The following is a 23293-nucleotide window of genomic DNA, read 5'->3' on the forward strand; positions in this document are numbered from 1 at the left end:
TATGCTAAAAACAGAAGAATAATTTTTAAAAACAGGCTATTGTGTTTGAAATTAAAAGAGAAATAAATGTTATAAATTAAAATTTGTGAGAAAGTATTAAGAAATATCAAACATGGGCTTTGCTCTAGAAGAGTGGTTCTTGAACGTTACTGAGTCTAAGTGTAACCTAGCGAACAGCTATCTACAGAATTCCCGATCTCACTCCAAAAATGGGGATTTGTTAGTTCTGGTGTGGGGCCCAAGAATCCACATTATTAACCACACTCTTTGGTGATTTTGATGATCTAGTCCAGAGGGCCTCCCTGCCACTGGAAATATTTCTTAAAGAGTTTTACCCACCATGGATTTTGCCAAAAGGTGGAGGAATGGGACTGATCTCTGGATAGTAGTGGGCAGTGACTCCTCAATAGTTATAAAGCGAGATGGCATACTAGTGGATGAGGACCAAAATGAGTTCATGAAGGTGTTCCGTCTGGCAAAAAGCAGGTTTAGAATGTTGTTTGTAAAGCCCTTGGGTTGAGCCTGCTTTCTTCAGGTTACTGTTGGCCCTTTCACTCCTGCTTGTAGTCAACCAAGCTATATTCACACGTAAGTGACATGGATGACCCTGGGACATTAGTTTGTGAGCTTTAAGATGTAAAGAATCCCCTTCTAAACCATAGAAAACTCAAGGTATATGAGGTATGTAATGATGATGATTTTTTATTTTTTAAATTGACTTTATTGGCCTGATACTGGTTAATAAAGTTACATAGGTTTCAGGTATATAATTCTATAATACATCAACTGTGTATTGTGTTGTGTGTTCACCACCCCAAGGCAAGTTTTCTTCCATCACCATTTATGCTCCCTGTAATCTCTCCAGCCCCACTCCCTCCTTTCCCCTCTGGTAATCACCATACTGTTGTGTGTGTCTGTGAGGTGTTTGTTTGTTTTTTAAATTTGTATTGTTGTTGTTTTTTGCTTAATCTCTTCAAAGTTCTAACTTGACCAGGCCAAGCTAGAGTTGAATTATGAACTATTTTACTCTCAAGGCTTACATATTCTGAAGGAATCAATGCAGCCTGCATCCCTAACCCACTTCCATATTATATTGGTTTACTTCTCTGTTCACACTTCTCGACTATGAGCTGAGTTTCTGTGATTGCCTTTTCCTCAGAACCCAGAACATCATATAGAACTTAATATACATTTAAATGTTTGTTAAAATGAAAAGGCAAAAACGAAGAAAAAGAAGAAATGAAGGAAGGATGGAAATAAGGAAGGAAGAGAAAACAATGGAAGAATATAATAGAGGAAAGAAAAAGAAAAGGAAAGGAGAATGGAGAAAACAGAAAAGAAAGGAAGAAGGATGGGAGATCAGTTTCATTTGTAGAAAATCTGGGAACATGACTAATTGTATTTCCCTCATTTTAAGAAAACGCAAATGGGGATATGGCCTATTTAATTGACAAAGTTTCTAGGTCATAATCAAAATCAGAATTTGGCATATTTGAACAAAGATGGAAAAAAAGGAGAAACGTTTGAGTATCAGATCCTGGGTTCTCAAATATTGATAGAATTGCCCTAGATTTTGTTTTGTGTCACTTAAGGGGCCTCCTGCTGCTTTTCTGAACTGAAAATGTTAAATGAATATTTTGGAAGATTATTTCAAGTTTGCAATTGCTAATAATGGAACATCAGCAAAACACCAGTGTACTATTTATATTTTAATCTAATCATAGGCTCTGTCACTATCTATGAACACAGTCTCTTTTTGTGTTGGTCTATGTTTTCTTATTGGAAAAATAGCTTATAAGATAGAAAGATGCCATCTGTTGCTTTCAGAAAATTAAGCTCAGTTAAAATTGATTACTCAGAGATCTTCTTTTATTTTGTTTGTTGGCTTTGGTATCTCCTTTTAAAATAAAACTACCCAAAACATGGTTCTTTAAAATCAAGTGAATTGGACATCTATAGTTGTTTAGACATACCACTCCAAGTAAGCTGGGTAAGAGAGTGGTGTGGAAGAAAGACAGGGGCATCATGGGTAAGGTACTTATCCATACTCTACCATGATCTTAATACCTCTGGTAAGTTACCTGATTTTCCTGAGATTCAGATTTTCATCTGTAGGTTGACCAAAATGCTCAAATTCAATTTGTAAGAACTTAGAAATAATTGACAGTACCACACTATCAATTAATTATACATGTGTCCCAACCCCATTATCCAAAGGCTCTATGCCCTTGGGCAAGTAACTTAAACTCTCTGATCCTATTTTCATTACTATACAGTGGAAGTTATTAAAAATACATACTTTTCATGTTTTATGAGAAAATTAAATGAGAAACTGTATATAAAATAGATAGCAACTGCCACATATAGGTAACATCAATTTTTGTTGATGACCCTGGCCTGCTGGGAAATAACCTATGACTTTTATGTTTGATTAATTGAAGAAAAAAAAAAAGGAATTTAGAAGTGATCATTTTGTGACTGAAAAATGGTGGCACCTTCCCTTTTCCAATATCCTATATAATAAAAGGGTAATATGCAAATAGACTGAATAGCAGAACAACCGAACAACCAATCAAAGTGTAATATGCTAATGATATGCTAAGGCTGCTCAACGCTCGCTATGATGTGCACTGACCACCAGGGGACAGTCAACCAGTCGCTATTACGTGCACTGACCAGCAGGGGGCAGATTCTCCAACTGGTCAGTTAGCTTGCTTCTGGGGTTTGGCTGATTGGGACTGAGGGAGATGGACCAGACACACCCTGGAGCCCTCCTGTGGTGGGGTCCCTCAGCCTGGCCTGCACCCTCTTGCAATCCAGGATCCCTCGGGATGTCGGAGAGCTGGTTTCAGCCTGATCCCACAGTCCACTCCCCTTGAGAGGGCACTACACACAAGGCTCATGGCTGGCGAGCGCTGCTGTAGCAGGGTGAGCCTCTCCCAATCGGGGACTGATGAGGCACAGTGCGGCCGGGATGAGCGGGAGAGGCAGGTAGGAGCTGCAGGCAGCATTGGACTGCGGGTTTTGGCCTGTTCCCTGCAGGCCACCCAGAGGGACCCCACCTGTGCATGAATTTGTGCACCGGGCCTCCAGTCACTAATAAAAGGGGTCAGATGTGAAATTTCTAAGACAGAAAGCCTCATTGATAACCTACCTATTGTTACATTGTTAATGTTTACATTTTTTACATATATACAGGCAAATGAGTGAGTTAGATACAAAGCTTGCAAAATATACCAAGCAGTCATTTAACAAATGCACTGAGCTCACAGAATGTTGAGCAGTTCCAGTTACATCAGCTACCCAGAGGGCTATGCAACATGCCTCCAGGGGGAAGATGAAGCACATACCCCAGATAAAGTTTAAAGAACAACGTATCCATAAGGACAAATCAATAACCTATGAAATGAATGCCTAAGTGCTGAGGGGACCCTTGGTAAAGCTTTTTCAAAGCACCAGGATAACTAAAAGGGTAGTAGCAGTGTGCATAAAGAAAGGCAAATAAGACCGTAACTCAATTACAGAGCACTTAAGGCCAGACCAAGAAACAAAAAAGCAGGGTTTGTGAATGTTTGAATTTCTTCTCCTTTTTTTCAGTTTTTATTTTGGTCGTGTTTTGTTTAAAATTCATATACAACAGTATTTTATCAGTGGGTTCTGAATAACATGCCCCATCTAGAATCTCTTTGAATATTGTCAAAAATTCATTAAAATTTTTAAATTAAAATTATTGAAGTATAATTTACATACAATCAAATGCATTTATTGAACATTCATTTTTAAAGGAATACACGTTTCTCAAAAATAAGAATAGCATTTATTTTGTATTTGTATTTTTTTAATTTTATTTATTAAATTGATTGGGTGACATTGGTCAACATGGACATATAGGTTTCATGTGCGGGGTTCTATGTCACAAGATCTTGATTTTAGACTAGTCATCCAGTATTAAGGAGAGACTCAGAAAATATAAGATGAGAAAATAGAAGAAAATGACACCATTTCAAAACCATACTGATTTTAGTGAAAATCACTTAATTTCTAAGAGTATTTCAAAAAGCATTTTCTGCATGTTTTGTTTGATTGCTAGTATATTTGAGGAGAAGAAACTGAAAAAGATTATTTTAAGTATTTTTTCTGAAAATTGTTATTAGAATAAAGTTTCAAACCAATGCAATAGAATGGGTGCTTCCAAACAAGTAGCTTTCAAAAATTCCTCACTTTATAGTAAGTTTGGTAGCTTGGAGATTATGTTTATAAACACTTCAATATCATTTGGTTGACCAATGTATGACTTCTTAAAATATCCTGCATGGTAGCAAAGAGACCAAAAGTGTTACCACTCGTGGAAACATATTTGTTTTATAAAGGGATTGATTTGTTACCTTTCAGAATATCCTTAATGAAGAAAAGAAGTAATTTTTGGCATGAAAAGAAACATTTTGCATCCAGAAGTTGACTAAAGTTTAGTTTAACAAGTACAAGAAATTGGATCAATAAATTAGAAAATTTTAGCCATTTGTGTGTGTGTTATTTATGTGTGTCAGTGATAATACCAAAATGACACTCTTGTTTTGAGTTGCAGAATAGTCATTTTGTGTCCCAGTATACGCGTCTTTTTTTTAAGGACTTATTTTGTAGTGTTGCATTTTAGTCTGAGGTCTGTGCTGGACTTCAGCCCTTGCCATTCTTGCCGCAATGGCACAATAGGTTATCTTACTGCAGTATCCTTTACCCGAGTCTCCACATAACGCCTGGGGATACTTGAATCTCTAGTCACAGGTGCATGAGGATACATCAGTTTGTGGCTTGTTAAAATCTGTCTTTGCACCTGTGCCCATGAATCTTCAGCACAGCCATTCACATGCAGATTAGCACAAGCTCTCAGCCACTTCCTTCACACTATTTAGAAAAAATAACAATAAATTTTTGTACATGTAGAACTAAATATAGTTGTAGTAGCTAAAACATTCTAATAGTTATGAAAGGCTGTCCTGAAAGGACCAAGGAGCAAATCTTTTCAGTAGTATCTTTCTAAATTTCTATGGAACAGAATCATTTGTGTGGCAGGTATGAGTACAGTTAAGAGTTGTTAATGGTGCATGGGGTTTTTCTCCTTGAATGGAAGTTAAAAATGCTTTTGAAGGTTAAACACCATATTTACTCATATAAACATAAATAGTTGAATGAACAATTAAATATGTGGTAGATTGCACCAAAATTAGTTATCTAATTACTTTCCTGGGCTCTTGTGTCCAGACTCTTGTGTCAGGCTACAGCATGCTCATGCTGGTCACAGTCTTATAGTCTGTGTTTTGATATAGATAACTAGAGGCCCGGTGCACAAAATTCGTGTACTGGGGGGGGGGGGGTTGTCCCTCAGCCCATCCTGCACCCTCTCCAATCTGGGACCCCTCAGGGGATGTCCAACTGCCTGTGGGATCAGGCCTAAACAGGCAGTCAGACATCCTTTTCATAATCCAGGACTGCTGGCTCCCAATGGCTCGCCTGCCTGCCTGATTGCCCCTAACCGCTTTCTGCCTGCCAGCCTGATCACCCCCTAACCACTCCCCTGCCAGCCTGATCGGTGCCTAACTGCTCCCCTGCCAGCCCAATCATCCCCAACTGCCCTCTCCTGACACCCTGGTCACCCCCAAATGCCCTCCCCTGCATATTCCCTCTTTATTAGATAGGGTTTTTTCTTTAGCATATTGGACAGCCCTCACTGGTTTGGCTCAGTGGATAAAGCATCGGCCTGCAGACTCAAGGGTCCCAGGTTTGATTCCGGTCAAGAGCATGTACCCAGTGGGGTGTGTGCAGGAGGCAGCTGATCAATGTTTCTCTCTCATAGATGTTTCTAGCTCTCTATCCCTTTCCCTTCCTCTCTGTAAAAAATCAATAAAATATATATTTTTAAAAAAGAAACATTTAAGATTCCTCCATATCTGTCTGGCTGGTGTGACTCAGTGGTTGAGACCCCAGGCTGCCACCGCTGGGAGGGGATTGCACTGTGGGGGTGCGCGCCCCTCCAAGGCTGAGACCCCAGCCCAGGCTGCCGCCGCTGGCAGGGGATCGCGCTGTGGGGAGTGAATTTTTGTTTTTTATAAAGGGTCAGGAGGGTCTCTGGGAAGCATTCTGCCAGGCTGCTTACTCTGCAGGCTCTCAGCGGCAGCCCTCCCTGAGACTAGGGGACTCTGGCAGGGCTGAGAGGACTGGGTGCCGCCATCTTGTGGCTATGGGCGCTGCCATTTTGTCATGGAGTGATGGTTAATTTGCATATTGCTCTTTTTTTTAACTTTTTATTTATTTATTTATTTTTATTTTTTTCAAATTTTTATTAAGGTATTATATGTGTACATATCTTACCATTGCCCCCCACCCCCACCCCACTCCCATACATGCCCTCACCCCCCAATGTTTTGCATCCGTTGGTTACTCTTATATGCATGCATACAAGTCCTTCAGTTGATCTCTTATTTCCCCCACCTCTCCCTAACCTTACCGCTGTAATTTGACAGTCTGTTTGATGCTTTACTGCCTCTGTAACTATCTTTTTGTTCATCAGTTTATAATGTTTTTCATTATCCCCAAATGAGTGGGATCATGTGGTATTTTTCTTTCATTGACTGGCTTATTTCACTTAGCATGATGTTCTATAATTCCATCCAAGTGTCTACAAATGGTAGTAATTCCTTCTTTTTTATGGCAGCATAGTATTCCATTGTGTAGATGTACCATAGTTTTCTGATCCAGTCATCTGCTGATGGGCGCCTAGGCTGTTTCCAAATCTTAGCTATTGTAAATTGTGCTGCTATGAACATAGGGGTGCATATATCCTTTCTGATAGGTGTTTCTAGTTTCTTAGAATATATTCCTAGGAGTGGGATTACTGGGTCAAATGGGATTTCCATTTTCAGTTTTCTGAGGAAACTCCATACTGTTCTCCACAGTGGCTGCACCAGTCTGCATTCCCACCAGCAGTGCACGAGGGTCCCTTTTTCTCCGCATCCTCGCCAACACTTGTCGTTTGTTGATTTGTTGATGATAGCCATTCTGATAGGTGTGAGATGGTATCGCATTGTCGTTTTGATTTGCATCTCTTGGATAATTAGTGACTTTGAGCATGTTTTCATGTGTCTCTTGGCCTTCCTTCTGTCTTCTTTCGAAAAGATTCTATTTAGGTCCGTTGCCCATTTTTTTATTGGATCCTTTGTCTTCCTTTTATTAAGTTGTATAAGCTGCCTGTAGATGTTGGAAATTAAACCTTTATCAGTGATACCATTTGCAAATATGTTCTCCCATACAGTGGGGTTTCTTGTTGTTTTGTTGATGGTTTCTTTTGCTGTGCAAAAGCTTTTTATTTTGATGTAGTCCCATTTGTTTATTTTCTCTTTGGCTTCCATTGCCCTAGGGGCAGTATCAGTGAAAAAGTTCTTTTGGCATATGTCTGAGGTTTTGCTGCCTGTGGATTCCTCTAGTATTTTTATGGTTTCCCGTCTTATATTTAAGTCCTGTATCCATTTTGAGTTTATTTTTGTGTATGGTGTAAGTTGGTGATCTAGTTTCATTTTTTTGCATGTATCTGTCCAATTTTCCCAACACCATTTATTGAAGAGACTGTCTTGACTCCATTGTATGCTCATGCCTCCTTTGTCAAATATTAATTGTGCATATTGGTTTGGGTCGATATCTGGATTCTCTATTCTATTCCATTGATCTATATGTCTGTTCTTGTGCCAGTACCAGGCTGTTTTGAGGACAGTGGCTTTGTAATACAGCTTGAAATCTGGTATTGAGATCCCTCCTACTTTATTCTTCTTTCTCAGGATTGCTGTGGCTATTCGGGGTCTTTTTTTATTCCAGATGAAATTTTGGAGAGTTCTTTCTAGGTCTGTGAAATATGCTGTTGGTATTTTAATGGGGAGTGCATTGAATCTATAGATTGCTTTGGGTAGTATGGACATTTTGATGATGTTGATTCTACCAATCCATGAACATGGTATGTTCTTCCATCTGTTTACATCTTCCTCTATCTCTTTTTTCAGTGTCCTGTAGTTTTCCGCATATAGGTCTTTTACCTCCTTGGTTAGGTTTATTCCTAAGTATCTTAATTTTTTTGGTGCGATGGAGAATGGGATTGCTTTTTTAGTCTCTCTTTCTGTAAGTTCACTGTTGGTGTATAGAAATGCCATAGATTTCTTGGCATTAATTTGTATCCTGCTACATTGCCGAATTCATTTATTAAGTCTGTTAGTTTTTTGATGGAGTCTTTCGGGTTTTTTATGTACAATATCATGTCATCTGCAAATAAGGACAGCTTTACTTCTTCTTTTCCAATTTGGATGCCTTTTATTTCTTCTTCTTGTCTAATTGCAATGGCTAATACTTCCAGTACTATGTCAAACAGGAGTGGTGAGAGTGGGCATCCTTGTCTTATTCCTGTTCTTAGGAGAAATGGTTTTAGTTTTTGCCCATTGAGTATGATGTTAGCTGTGGGTTTATCATATATAGCTTTTATTATGTTGAGGTATGATCCTTCTATTCCCACCTTGCTGAGAGTTTTTATCAAGAAAGGGTGTTGGATTTTGTCAAATGCTTTTTCTGCGTCAGTTGATATGACTATGTGATTTTTATCTCTCAATTTGTTTATGTGATGTATCACATTTATTGATTTGCGGATATTGTACCATCCTTGCATTCCTGGGATAAACCCTACTTGGTCATGGTGTATGATCTTTCTGATGTACTGCTGGATCCGATTAGCTAGAATTTTGTTGAGGATTTTGGCATCTACATTCATGAGGGATATTGGCCTGTAATTCTCCTTCATTGTGTTGTCTTTATCTGGTTTTGGTATTAGGGTGATGCTGGCTTCATAGAAAGAGCTTGGAAGTGTTCCTTCCTCTTGAATTTTTGGAATAGTCTGAGGAGGATAGGTTTTAGTTCTTCCTTGAATGTTTGGTAAAACTCTCCCGTGAAGCCGTCTGGCCCCGGGCTTTTGTTTGCCGGAAGCTCTTTGATGACTGCTTCAATTTCTTCCATAGTTACTGGCATATTGAGCTGTTTAGATTCTTCTTGATTGAGTTTTGGAAGGTTATATTTTTCTAGGAATCTGTCCATTTCCTCCAGGTTGTCCAATTTGTTGGAATAGAGTTGTTCGTAGTATTTTTTAACAATCCTTTGTATTTCGGCAGGATCTGTTGTTATTTCACCTCTTTCATTTCTGATTTTGTTTATTTGGGTCCTCTCTCTTTGCTTCTTGGTGAGCCTGGCTAGAGGTTCATCAATCTTGTTTATCCTTTGAAATAACCAGCTCTTGGTTTTGTTGATCTTTTGTATTGTTTCTTTGGTCTCTATGTCGTTTATCTCTGCTCTGATCTTTATTATTTCCTTCCTTCTGCTTACACTGGGCTTTTCTTGTTGCTCTTTTTCTAACTCTTTGAGTTGTTGGGTTAGGTAATTTATTACCCCTGTTTCTTGTTTTTTGCAGTAGGCTTGTAGAGCTATGAACTTCCCTCTCAAGCTGCTTTCGCTGTGTCCCATAGATTTTTGATTGTAGTGTTTTCATTGTCATTTGTTGCCATGATGTTTTTTATTTCTTCTTTGATCTCTCTGGTAACCCAGTCATGGTTTAATAGCATGCTGTTTAGCCTCCATGTGTTTGATTTCTTTGGGTTGTTTTTATTGTAGTTGATTTCCAGTTTTATGCCACTGTGGTCTGAGAAGATGCTTGATATGATTTCTATCTTCTTGAATTTGAAGAGACTTTGCCTGTGTCCCAACATATGGTCTATCTTTGAGAATGACCCATGTGCACTTGAGAAGAATGTATATTCTGTGGCTTTGGGGTGAAATGTTCTCAAGATGTCAATTAATTCCATCTGGTCTAGTGAGTCATTTAGGATTGATATTTCTTTGCTGATTTTTTGTTTAGAGGATTTGTCCAATGGTGATAGTGGGGTATTAAAGTCTCCTACTATGATCGTATTGCTGTCAATCTCTCCCTTGATATCCTCCAGGAGTTTTTTTATGTATTTGGGTGCTCCTGTATTGGGTGCATATATGTTTACCAGAGTTATTTCTTCTTGTTGGATTGCTCCCTTTAGTATTATGAAGTGGCCTTCCTTATCTCTTGTTATGTCCTTCAGTTTGAGATCTAATTTGTCAGATATAAGTATTGCTACCCCAGCTTTTTTTTCAGTTCCATTTGCCTGGGAAACCTTTTTCCATCCCTTCACCCTCAGTCTGTGTGCATCTTTTTTTCTGAGGTGGGTTTCTTGTAGACAGCAGATATATGGGTCATGTTTTCTTATCCAATCCATTACCCTATGTCTTTTGATTGGGGCATTTAATCCATTTACATTTAAAGTTATTATTGATAGGTACTTATTTGTTGCCATTCCTATTCTTTACACCTGTGTTCCTTCTTCGCTTCCTATTTCTTTTTTTTTTTTTTTTTTTTTACAGCAGACCCTTTAGCATTTCTTGCATTGCTGGTTTGGTGCTAATAAAGTCCCTTAGTTCTTTTTTGTCTGTGAAGCTCCTGATTTCACCTTCAATTTTGATTGATAGCCTTGCTGGGTACAGTATTCTTGGATTCAGACCCTTCCTTTGCATGACTTTGTATATTTCATTCCATTCCCTTCTGGCCTGATGAGTTTCTGTTGAGAAATCAGTTGCTAGTCTGATGGGGTTTCCTTTGTATGTAACTTTCTGTCTCTCTCTTGCTGCTTTTAAGATTCTTACTTTGTCATTGGTGTTTGCCAATTTAATTATAATGTGCCTTGGCGTCGGTCTTTTGGGGTTCATTTTACTTGGGACTCTGTGAGCTTCTTGGATTTGTGTGGGTTTTTTCTTCTCTATATCAGGGAAATTTTCTGTCATTATTTCTTCAAATAGGTTTTCTATTCCTTGCTCAACTTCCTTTCCTTCTGGAACCCCTATTATGCGGATGTAGTTTTGTTTCGTGTTGTCCCAAAGTTCCCTTAGGCTCTCCTCCTGCCTTCTAATTTTTTTTTCTAGAAGTTGCTCTACTTGGGTATTTTTTCCCATCTTGTCTTCTAGCTCACTGATGCGGTCCTCTGCTTCTTCTAGTCTACTCTTGATGCTTTCTATTGAGTTCTTTACAGCAGCGATGTCATTTTTCATTTCTTCTTGGTTCTTCTTCATTTCCTCTTGGTTCTTGCTCATATTGTCGAATTTGTCTTCCATTCTTTTCAGCCACCTTATGACCATTTCTCCGAATTCTTTTTCTGGCAGGTTGCTTGCCTCCATTTCGTTTACTTCCTTTTCTGGTGATGCCTGCTTTTCTTTCATATGTGGGCTGTGTCTTTGTCTCCCCATGGTCTCTCTTCTCTGGGTGTCTGGTTATGTAGTTCTCTCTCTCCTTTCCGTGGTGGAGTGTAGAGCTCCTCTGAACCCGTGTGTTTGCGCCAATTGGGGAGTGTTGTTCTGGGGCTCGCAGCTATCCCGTGGGTGCCGCAGCTGTGGATTCTTAGGCTTCCGATAAGCTCCACTTTCTGGTCCAAGATGGCGCAGACTCCGCGTCCAAGCCTGCAGCTCCGGGAGGGGACCCAGCCGCAGTGGGGGCTGCCAGGTCAGGGGAACCCCGTCTAGCAGTCTCCCACCTTCTTCTGGAGTTCAGCTGTCCCCCAACTTGCCAACAAACACTCCTAGTGTGACCCTCAGCTGTTCTTTCTTTCTGCTCCGGGACAAGGCTCGGAACACGTCTGTCTATTCCGCCGCCATTTTTTTCTCTCCCTGGGCTAATTCTCGTTTTCTGCATATTGCTCTTTTATTAGATAGGATGGTTGCTGCTGAGTTTACAGCCCCTCACATATGCCCCCCAAAGGAGTTTCTCAGGCACTGTCTTCTTCAGAGATACTGCAATTTTTATTCTGGGAATGTTGACATTGACTGCAATGTCACAGCTCACTAAGGAAACTGTCCTGGATCTAGACCTTCGTATGGATTTTCTTCTAGATGCTAATTTTCCTCTGGGTCTTGCCCTGTTGAACCTCATCACCTAGGTACCCTGAGATTATTACAAATAAAGTAAAAATACTCTGAGTACTCTAGTGGTCACCTACATGAAGGAGAAAGGGTACACACCAGAAAAGGTGTGAGTTTTAATATCAACCGTGTGTGTGTATACTGAGAGCTTCAGTAGATCCATAATCACATGAAGAGGAGCATGTGCCCGACAGAAAGCACCTTTCATGGGAAATAAACTTCAGTCTTCTGGCTTTAATGTTTATCAGCATTTTCCGAGGCATTTATGGCCCCTCACACACTTCTTTACTATTCCTGTATTGATTAAGTAGTGATGCCTTCTGGACCTAGGACATGGTTCACTGTGTTTCCATTAAAGTGAAGGAATACCTTGTTTGTTGCAGGTTCTTTTCAAGCAGTTGGCTTGTGGGAATCTGAGAGACGCTGCTGTCCATGACATGTTGGAATTATCATGATCGACTACTCAGTCTGGATCTCACCCAGTGGCCAACAGATTTGCATGGTAGACAGCAAGGGTTGGATTTTTAAGAAGAGTAAACCAGGTAAGATTTGAGAGAGACATCTGATCATTTATCACCTGCTCTTAGGGCTTTTGTGTGCTGTCAAGCTGTATTGAATAACATAGCTTTCCTTTTTTTTTCTAAGTCCACTGAATGGGTTGTTAAAAAATGGTGATCCTTGGATTCAGGAGAATAAAAATAGTAATAATTGATTCATTTTTCTCAAGCGGAACGAGCAGTTCTTTTCATATATGTGTAAAGCAGGCACAAGAATGCTTTGGATGCTAGTTTAACGCAATAGCCAAAAATTGCAAGCTAAAGAGACTTCCTCTTTAACTAACTACTGTGAACCACAATGGAATAAACACTTGTACTTTTGAAGGTGCAGTAGAGAATGTGTTGCCATTAAATATTTACATTATAGAAATGTATCAATTCATAGCATAGGATCTTATAAATATGCTTCAAGGTTACTCCAGTTTAGAAGATTATAGTATTATTCTGCCTTTTATTTCTTTGAAATTATTAATCATTCTAAATTGTTCATCTAAGTATTATTAAAAATGGTGATACAATGACATACTCTATTGTTACTGTGGCTTGTAGAATTTAAAATAGTATACTCTTATTTAGGTACTCTTTTTTCCACCTTTGTCTATTATGTTCTAGAAACAATTCTCAACTATTACCCATAGTTTGATCAGATCCTCTTATCTTTCTCTTCAACTCTCTTCCTCATCCATTATATAATTTAACTTTGTTATTAACAATTACCTGAGGAAACCACGGTTATTCTTGTTCTCTGACCTTAAGACCATTAAATTTTTTTACAGCTTATTTGAATTTTATACATTCAAAGCAAGAGTTTCTTTCAATATCAAATATAGAAACAAAAAATTATAAGTAAAATGCATTAATTTAGAAAAAAATAAAGGAAGTTTATTCTGGGCCACTTGACTTTTAAAGTGTTTTTTATAACTATAGTATTCGTACTTTCTGAAAACAAACTAAATGGAACTCAATCAATAAGTTATAGCCTACGATAATCATTTGGATATAGCTGTGAGGTTCAAAAGTATTTGAAAACAATTGATTTTTCTAAAGTATAGTAAATATCACTTACCAATCCCCTAAAGACTTACTAGTCTATAAAATTACTTCTCATGAGAATACAAAATTCAAGTAGTCACAATATTCAAATTTGTTGGAAATAGTACAGATCATGGCAGAAATGAGCTGAGTTGGTAGATGATTGTTGGTCCTGTTGAGTGGCAAGGTGAGTTATGCACATTTAGAAGAATTCTGCCAATCTGTCAATAAATGGGACTTAGATATGCAGGGCATAGCTGTGGGATAAAACTCAATCCAGTTGCATGCTTCATAGCATTAGCATCTAGCAAATGATTATAGCAAGAATGCTTCATGAGAGACTTCCATATCACTAAGCTTTTAAGTCTTATTCACTGAGTCCAGAATAATTTCAGCCTGATGTTTATTTCAATATTTTGAAGAACATTGGGTCCCATGTTAAAATACCATACATAGAAAGAAAGAAAAAGGGGAGAAGGGAGAAAATTAAATCTATTTTAAAGGTAAATAATCCTGTGATAATATAATTATTTCCTTATTAATATCATCACAAAATCCTCTCTTCTGTCAGATATGTATTTTCATTCTTTAGAATAATTCATCTTTCTGATCTGTGTAAGTCATCAATGTAGAAAAGAATGTACAAGTATTTTTGACCCCAGTATTAGGAAACCCAGCTTCCCTTTTCTTTACACAGCCTTTCAAAGAGCATGTTGTTGATTAGGAGCACAGACATAGTCAGTCCACTGTCCTGGATGAAAACACGGGACTGAGAAGGGCCCTCTGCACAGAAAAGGCATTAAAGTGAATTGATGTATTTCCCTAGTTAAGTATATGTGAATTCATATATTTTCTTTTAAAATGAATAGAAAATTTACGTCCTCCAACTTTATATTAGTTTTACATTCATTTTTGTTCTTTGTTGTAAGAATGGCAGGTGCGTTTTTTATGGTGATGCATGTTAGATTTTCCATAAAGTAAAAAGAGCCTCAAGATTTCCCAATTCTGTTTCTCAGAAGTTTATAACAAAGCCATAAAAATGTGCAATGTTCCTTAGCTTAAAGACATTTTTTCTTCTTCTTAAAGCATTTTAAAGCAAAGGTTTGCCCACCTTGGAATTATATTATACGCAAGCATGTACATAAGAGGAATAAAGACAGGTAAGGAGGTGAGATTTTTCAAAGCACTGCTGATAACAGCATACCCCATATAATGAGATATGCAGTCCCGAAAGTGGTTCATAAAAACATTTAAGTAGCACCTGTGTATGTGGTGTGTCCCTTCCTCTTTGCAGAGAGCAGTGAATGTTCTCACCTGTGCAACTAATCTCATTCTGAGGTCTCCTGAGAACAAAATCTTGAAAACATAGTGAGGCAGCTGATTCCATTATGAAAAGTCTCATGTGAATCATAAATACTTTTTAGCTCCATATTTGTTTGTTCTCCAGATCTTTTTTTTAATGTCAACCAGAGGTAAGTCAAGTAGGTGGCAAGAAACCAATTAGCATCCCTTCCTGCCCTGCCCTCAAGTAGTTCACACTCAAAGTAAAACAGGCATGTAAACAGCTTACCTCAGGCAAAAGGAACTGAACATTTTAATGTTCCAAGCAAAATTCTCCAGAAGTTAAGATGAAAAACTGCTAAAACTGCTAAGAGTATTAGAAAGTCTTCAAGGCCTAAGAGGCATTTCAGCTGCACAGCTAAAAAGTGGGGAGAATTTTAAATGATGGGGAATAGGTGTGAAGGCATTCTAGGCTCAGGGCACAGTCTGGCAAAGTCACCATGGTATAAAAATGAATTTTATATTTGTAGAATGAAAAGCCTGACCCTGGAGTGTGGGGAGGAATGCATGAAGAGGTTGGGTACACAGGTAAGGGCAGAACAGGGCAGCTATAGTGATCACAAATATGAATGTGATGTAATATGATCTATACTGTAAGAAAATGATTCCGGCAGACGGTGGGGGTGTGGGAGAGGCAAGTGGTTGCAGAGAGAAAAGATGAACTAAGAGCATTCAGTTCTAGGAGAGTAGCAATGTTATGTGTTTCTAGTCTGCTGGATCAGCAGTGGGACAGTTCCTGCCCATCCCTGATTCTGTGCGTCTCCACCGAATGCTGACTAAATGGATGTCTCTCAGGAATAATCAGTAAAAAAAAAACTTCTGCATTTGCAACATTTCCTTTTTCAGAAATACTTTGAAAACTCTTCATGAAAATAATTTGCCTTATGTGTTTTCCAGTACACACACGGGTATACAAACACACAGAAACACACGCTAAATTCTCTCCCACTGTGTGCTTCAAATGAAAACTCAGCTCCTGTTCCTGAATTTATGCTTCAGTTAAGATGGGGGAAGCTGCTCTCCTACTTTATTTCCCTTTGGAGACTTTTATCTCTCAGGCTTCATCCTTCCCTTCATCGTTTTACCAGCACATCAATCACTGTGCTTCCCTCCTCAGGAACACAGCGCACATCGCCCGCACCGTTTTATGGCTAGAAACAAACCTACCCTCCTTGGCATGTACTGCTTACTTAAACCTAATTAAGTCATTCAGCTGAAAATATCATGTCCTTTCCATCACCACGCACATTTGGTTAAAATAATAGGGAACACTTTAAAGCTTGGAAAATAACTGGGGAAGAAAGCCTGAAAGACACACAAAATGAATGAAAGTGAACTTCAGCCCAGCCTTCTTTGGTACAATCCTCTAATGAGCCAGAGCACATGAACACCTCTGCCAGAGGAACACCTAACTCACAGCGTCACTTTCACTCCAGTCATTTCATTGAAAGTTACCATTGTCATAAGGTTCCCCAATAGTACACCAGACTCCTCATTTTGTATGACTGAGTCATCTATTTTCAGAGAAGTTCTCTTATAGTCTGGGAAAAATCCAACAATTTCTTTTGAGTAAGTATACTCAAGGAAATGTAGCTATGACTCACCAAAATACAGTATTCTTGAGACCAGGGTCATTGTCTTTCTTCTTTGAGACCGTCATCATAGAGCTGCATACATATTCAATACACAGAGCTGACTAGGGAATGAATGAATGAAAATCAAAACTTGTTTTTCAGATCAAAATCATAACTTTTGTTTTTTTAACAGTAGGAAATATCTCTGTCTTTTGTTAGGGGCCAATTGGTATTTGGTTCAGCCTGACCATTGCTAGATCAAGGGTATCTTATCCTCTTATAGTTTACTGCCATTACCTAGTAATAGGCATTTTAAAATTACATAGTGACCTGTAATATTACCTAAGTATTAAGGGTATAAAATATTTAATGTAAAATAAGGGAACAAAAACCAGATATTCATTCATTAAATGTCTCATTCCCTTTGTAAATAAAGTACAGTTTTCTTTTACATGCTGTCACAAAGTTTGAATTTTTATTTTTATAGACCTCAAATGTTTGAGAGAAAAAAAGTAACATTCTGAATCTTTGAATGCTATTGGCTGTGGATTTCTCTGGGCAGAAGTCACTGGAAGGCTGCATCCTAGCCAGCTACCCTCTCCTATTTTGAAGAGGCAGACTATAGCAAATTGTGGTTGTAAATATACTATCAGGTTACTAGACATTGACTTTAAGTAAGGCCTAGACTGAATCCCAACTCTGACACTTAACATTTATGTAATCTTGGGCCTCTTCTTATATCTCAAGACTCTGGCCTCCTGTGCACGCACCTTTTTTGGCCTCATTACTATTTACAGTGTTTGTCAAACCCTGCCATTTGTATCTGGCCAACACTTTTTTGACCCCAACTGCTACTTCTACATTTGATTCTCTGAGTAGAATGCGAGTCCTCTAAGGCAAGGACCAGTTCTTATTCATCTCTATTTGTATCTCACAGAACTGGCAAGTATATGCCTTTTGCTCTCTCAATTATATGAAGACTGAGTCAGATAATTCTTTGTCAATTCTGATGACTGGAAATCAAACCCTATTCTCATACTTGCCTTTACTTAGCTGAAATGCCATTATGGGATGGTTGAAAAGAACAGCGAGTTCTACAATGTCTAGTAAAAATGTTGTGGGCTGGAAAATGTGATGTAAATTATCAGGATTGAAAATATGAATTCTATCTCCAGCACTGGAAATATTGCAGATGGTATTGAAATGTGACTCAAAAAATGTGATTTTATAAAAATGATAGCAATTCAAAGTAGATTGAAATCTAATTGTGATAGAAAAGTTTAAGGGTTTAAATCTATTTTCATTCTATGGTACTGGAATTTAGCTAGGCTTTAAATCTCAGGAAATGTCCTCCAGTATAACCTACTTGGATTAAACCGTCATCAACATCACATATATGCCATCTCTGTGTAGACTTCTAATCTAAAAAGTCTTAAAATTGAAGACTAACCCCTCACAATGTTAGCTGTACCCATGAGCAAGTTTGTTCCCATCATTCCATGACTTAATAAAGTGTACCTAAAGTCTTGGATGTCAGCATTCTTCTTCCTTGACACATAATTTTCCTAGTTCTGCCATGCAAGTGAAAAGTATAATAAATAGAACCACAAGTATTACAAAAAATCCATATATAATAATTGAGGTACAGAGTACATTATTTCAGTTACTGGAAATTAGACTGTAAATATTAGAAATGTCATGGACGTGCAGTAACTCAAAGCACTGTACATGGACTTTAGAGTTGGCTGCTAGCAAAGCTGACACACTGGAAAGGCATCAATGAATTTCCAAACCCAGAATCCCAACTTCTAGTAATTCTCAAATGTGTACCTAATCCTCCTTCCCTGTTCCTGAGCATCTTCTGGACATAGGTAATGCAAATTAGATTATCAAAGCTGATATAATGTAAGTGAAGGAAGTACAGTTATTATAATACAATGTCTAAGCTAACATAACTTTTATTCAAAAATAGAGGCCCAGTGCACAGATTCATGCACCAGTGGGGTCCCTCGGCCTGGTCTGTGGGGATCAGTGGACCTCCACGCCTCCGCAGCCTGGCTTTACCCTCCAGCTCACTGGGCTCCAGCCTACTGTCCATGATGATCCCGCGCAGCACGAAGTAGTGCGCAATGGCAGGCGGCAGGGGAGGAGCCCAAGCCCAGGCCAGACACTGTGCTGCTCCCGCTCATGCCAGCCCCGCTGCACCTGCTGCTGCTGCTGCTTGGGAGGCTTGCTGCCGCTCCACTATGGTCACCACGCGCCTGTCCTAGAGCAACCAGTGCAGCCGCTCGTCATCACAGCCTGGTTCCTTGCATGGCACCAGAGAAGTGGCCGCAGGCTCATGCCCAGTCAGTCCAGATGCCGGGACCGGGAGCCATGAGCCCAGCGCCGGTTGGTCAGCTGAACAGCACTCCTGCTGTAGGAGCTCACTGACCACCAAGGGGCAGCTCCTGCATTGAGTGTCTGCCCCCTGGTGGTCAGTGCACGTCATGCTACTGGTCAGTGGGTTGACCAGTCACTTAGGCCTGGTGTGAGCTGGCAGCACAATGAACACATGCTTCCCCAGGAGGAAGGGGTGTTTTATCCATCCAATCTTTCATCAAATAGAACACTTAATTAAGCCAGAACCTTCTGAAATACATGATTAGAAGATCTTAAGAAAGAAAAAACTGTCCTGAAAAGGATGGTAAATTATAGTTTGATCTCATTTGCCCTAAATTCTTTTCGTCATTCACCCATGAGTTATAGCTGATTCACCCTTGTGATATATGCTGCAAAACTAGTTCTCGACAATCTGTTGCATTTACTAAGAAAGAACCATATCTTGGAAATGACTGTTTCAAATGGTGGTCTCCTAATAATCAGAAGGTAAATGCATTAAGCATCTTTCTCTCTGCCAAGTCTTACATCCCACCCAGTGAGCCAGTGTCTGCCTCTGCGTCTGGCATGCTTTGTGAGATGTAATGAAGAGCAGGATTTAAGCAGAACTCTGGGACAGGACATTGAAGTTCCCCCAAATGTTTCAGTTATAAAGATCAATAGCAAATTCAGCGTGCTTTTCCCACAGGCATGTTGTTTCTTGTCTGGAAACTGTTACAGGTTCAAGAAAGTGTTTTTCACATGCTAAACCCAGTAACTGTAGTTTGAATATACCAGGGAGGCACTTATAATATAAGTTTAGAAACAAATCTGTCACAAATCAGAATCAAGTAATGCTAGATGTATAGATGTGAAAGCAAATATCTGCCATATCTGCCTTAACATTGGAACAAAGTGTATTATTTATGACATTACTCTCCCCTGTATTAGCTTATTTTTTTAATATATTTTATTGATTTTTTTTAACAGAGAGGAAGGGAGAGGGATAGAGAGTTAGAAACATCGATGAGAGAGAAACATCGATCAGCTGCCTCCTGCACACTCCCCACTGGGGATGTGCCCGTAACCAAGGTACATGCCCTTGACCAGAATCAAACCTGGGACCCTTCATTCCTGACACTCTATCCACTGAGCCAAACCAGTTAGGGCTGTATTAGCTTCTTTCTGCATCTCTATATTTCCCCTGCCAGACTATAAACATCCTAAGGTTGGGAATTGGTTCTTTCCTATCAAGCAGTCATCATTCCTATAATAGTGCCTGGCAAATGGGAATCCTTTGCTGATAATTGAATGAGTTTTTATAAATGTCTGGCACCTAGTAGCCCCTTAACTTGTTCTTTTAAATAACTGAATTAATGAAATTATGAAAGAATGAATAGTTAAATGTTTTAAAAGTCAACTGTGTCTTTTAATGGTTAAAAAAATAATATGTTCCTCGTATTTACTTTAGAAATCAATTACAGTGAAAATTCTTTTTTTTTTTTTTTTTCAAATTTTTATTAAGGTATTATATGTGTACATATCTTACCATTGCCCCCCACCCCCACCCCACTCCCATACATGCCCTCACCCCCCAATGTTTTGTATCCGTTGCTTACTCTTATATACATGCATATAAGTCCTTCAGTTGATCTCTTATTTCCCCCACCTCTCCCTAACCTTACCACTGTAATTTGACAGTCTGTTTGATGCTTTACTGCCTCTGTAACTATCATTTTGTTCATCAGTTTATAATGTTTTTCATTATCCCCAAATGAGTGGGATCATGTGGTATTTTTCTTTCATTGACTGGCTTATTTCACTTAGCATAATGTTCTCTAATTCCATCCAAGTGCCTACAAATGGTAGTAATTCCTTCTTTTTTACGGCAGCATAGTATTCCATTGTGTAGATGTACCATAGTATTCTGATCCAGTCATCTGCTGATGGGCACCTAGGCTGTTTCCAAATCTTAGCTATTGTAAATTGTGCTGCTATGAACATAGGGGTGCATATATCCTTTCTGATTGGTGTTTCTGGTTTCTTAGGATATATTCCTAGGAGTGGGATTACTGGGTCAAATGGGAGTTCCATTTTCAGTTTTTTGAGGAAACTCCATACTGTTCTCCACAGTGGCTGCACCAGTCTGCATTCCCACCAGCAGTGCACGAGGGTTCCTTTTTCTCCGCATCCTCGCCAACACTTGTCGTTTGTTGATTTGTTGATGATAGCCATTCTGACAGGTGTGAGATGGTATCGCATTGTTGTTTTGATTTGCATCTCTCGGATAATTAGTGACTTTGAGCATGTTTTCATGTGTCTCTTGGCCTTCCTTCTGTCTTCTTTCGAAAAGATTCTATTTAGGTCCATTGCCCATTTTTTTATTGGATCCTTTATCTTCCTTTTATTAAGTTGTATAAGCTGCCTGTAGATGTTGGAAATTAAACCTTTATCAGTGATACCATTTGCAAATATGTTCTCCCATACAGTGGTCTTTCTTGTTGTTTTGTTGATGGTTTCTTTTGCTGTGCAAAAGCTTTTTATTTTGATGTAGTCCCATTTGTTTATTTTCTGTTTGGCTTCCATTGCCCTAGGGGCAGTATCACTGAAAAAGTTCTTTTGGCATATGTCTGAGATTTTGCTGCCTGTGGATTCCTCTAGTATTTTTATGGTTTCCCGTCTTATATTTAAGTCTTGTACCCATTTTGAGTTTATTTTTGTGTATGGTGTAAGTTGGTGATCTAGTTTCATTTTTTTGCATGTATCTGTCCAATTTTCCCAACACCATTTATTAAAGAGACTGTCTTGACTCCATTGTATGCTCATGCCTCCTTTGTCAAATATTAAATGCGCATATTGGTTTGGGTCGATATCTGGATTCTCTATTCTGTTCCATTGATCTATATGTCTGTTCTTGTGCCAGTACCAGGCTGTTTTGAGGACAGTGGCTTTGTAATACAGCTTGAAATCTGGTATTGAGATCCCTCCTACTTTATTCTTCTTTCTCAGGATTGCTGTGGCTATTCGGGGTCTTTTTTTATTCCAGATGAATTTTTGGAGAGTTCTTTCTAGGTCTGTGAAATATGTCGTTGGTATTTTAATGGGGAGTGCATTGAATCTATAGATTGCTTTGGGTAGTATGGACATTTTAATGATGTTGATTCTACCAATCCATGAACATGGTATGTTCTTCCATCTGTTTACATCTTCCTCTATCTCTTTTTTCAGGGTCCTGTAGTTTTCCGCATATAGGTCTTTTACCTCCTTGGTTAGGTTTATTCCTAAGTATCTTAATTTTTTTGGTGCAATGGAAAATGGGATTGCTTTTTTAGTCTCTCTTTCTGTAAGTTCATTGTTGGTGTATAGAAATGCCATAGATTTCTTGGCATTAATTTTGTATCCTGCTACATTGCCAAATTCATTTATTAAGTCTGTTAGTTTTTTTATGGAGTCTTTCGGGTTTTTTATGTACAATATCATGTCATCTGCAAATAAGGACAGCTTTACTTCTTCTTTTCCAATTTGGATGCCTTTTATTTCTTCTTCTTGTCTAATTGCAGTGGCTAATACTTCCAGTACTATGTCAAACAGGAGTGGTGAGAGTGGGCATCCCTGTCTTGTTCCTGTTCTTAGGGGAAATGGTTTTAGTTTTTGCCCATTGAGTATGATGTTAGCTGTGGGTTTATCATATATAGCTTTTATTATGTTGAGGTATGATCCTTCTATTCCCACCTTGTTGAGAGTTTTTATCAAGAAAGGGTGTTGGATTTTGTCAAATGCTTTTTCTGCATCAATTGATATGACTATGTGATTTTTATCTCTCAATTTGTTTATGTGATGTATCACATTTATTGATTTGCGGATATTGAACCATCCTTGCATTCCTGGGATAAATCCTACTTGGTCATGGTGTATGATCTTTCTGATGTACTGCTGGATCCTATTTGCTAGAATTTTATTGAGGATTTTGGCATCTACATTCATGAGGGATATTGGCCTGTAATTCTCCTTCATTGTGTTGTCTTTATCTGGTTTTGGTATTAGGGTGATGCTGGCTTCATAGAAGGAGCTTGGAAGTGTTCCTTCCTCTTGAATTTTTTGGAATAGTCTGAGGAGGATAGGTTTTAGTTCTTCCTTGAATGTTTGGTAGAACTCTCCTGTGAAGCCGTCTGGCCCCGGGCTTTTGTTTGCCGGAAGCTCTTTGATGACTGCTTCAATTTCTTCCATAGTTACTGGCATGTTGAGCTGTTTAGATTCTTCCTGATTGAGTTTTGGAAGGTTATATTTTTCTAGGAATATGTCCATTTCCTCCAGGTTGTCCAGTTTGTTGGAATAGAGTTGTTCGTAGTATTTTTTAACAATCCTTTGTATTTCAGCGGGATCTGTTGTTATTTCACCTCTTTCATTTCTGATCTTGTT

General features: G+C 38.8%; 1 protein-coding gene across 5 annotated transcripts in view; it reads left to right on the top strand.

Moving 5' to 3' along the window:
- LINGO2 (leucine rich repeat and Ig domain containing 2) overlaps window positions 1–23293 on the top strand; it is a 1294764-nt gene that overhangs the window by 947678 nt on the left and 323793 nt on the right. For 4 of the 5 annotated variants that reach the window (XM_080667984.1, XM_080667981.1, XM_080667983.1 and 1 more), the window contains one exon: window positions 12396–12554. The exons of the other annotated variant lie outside the window; for it this stretch is intronic. The gene's annotated coding sequence lies outside the window, so the exon portion shown is untranslated. The remainder of the gene's footprint in view (window positions 1–12395; window positions 12555–23293) is intronic. 5 annotated transcript variants of the gene reach the window in all.

This window comes from Plecotus auritus, assembly GCF_963455305.1.
Source record: "Plecotus auritus genome assembly, chromosome: 5".
NCBI lineage: Eukaryota > Metazoa > Chordata > Mammalia > Chiroptera > Vespertilionidae > Plecotus > Plecotus auritus.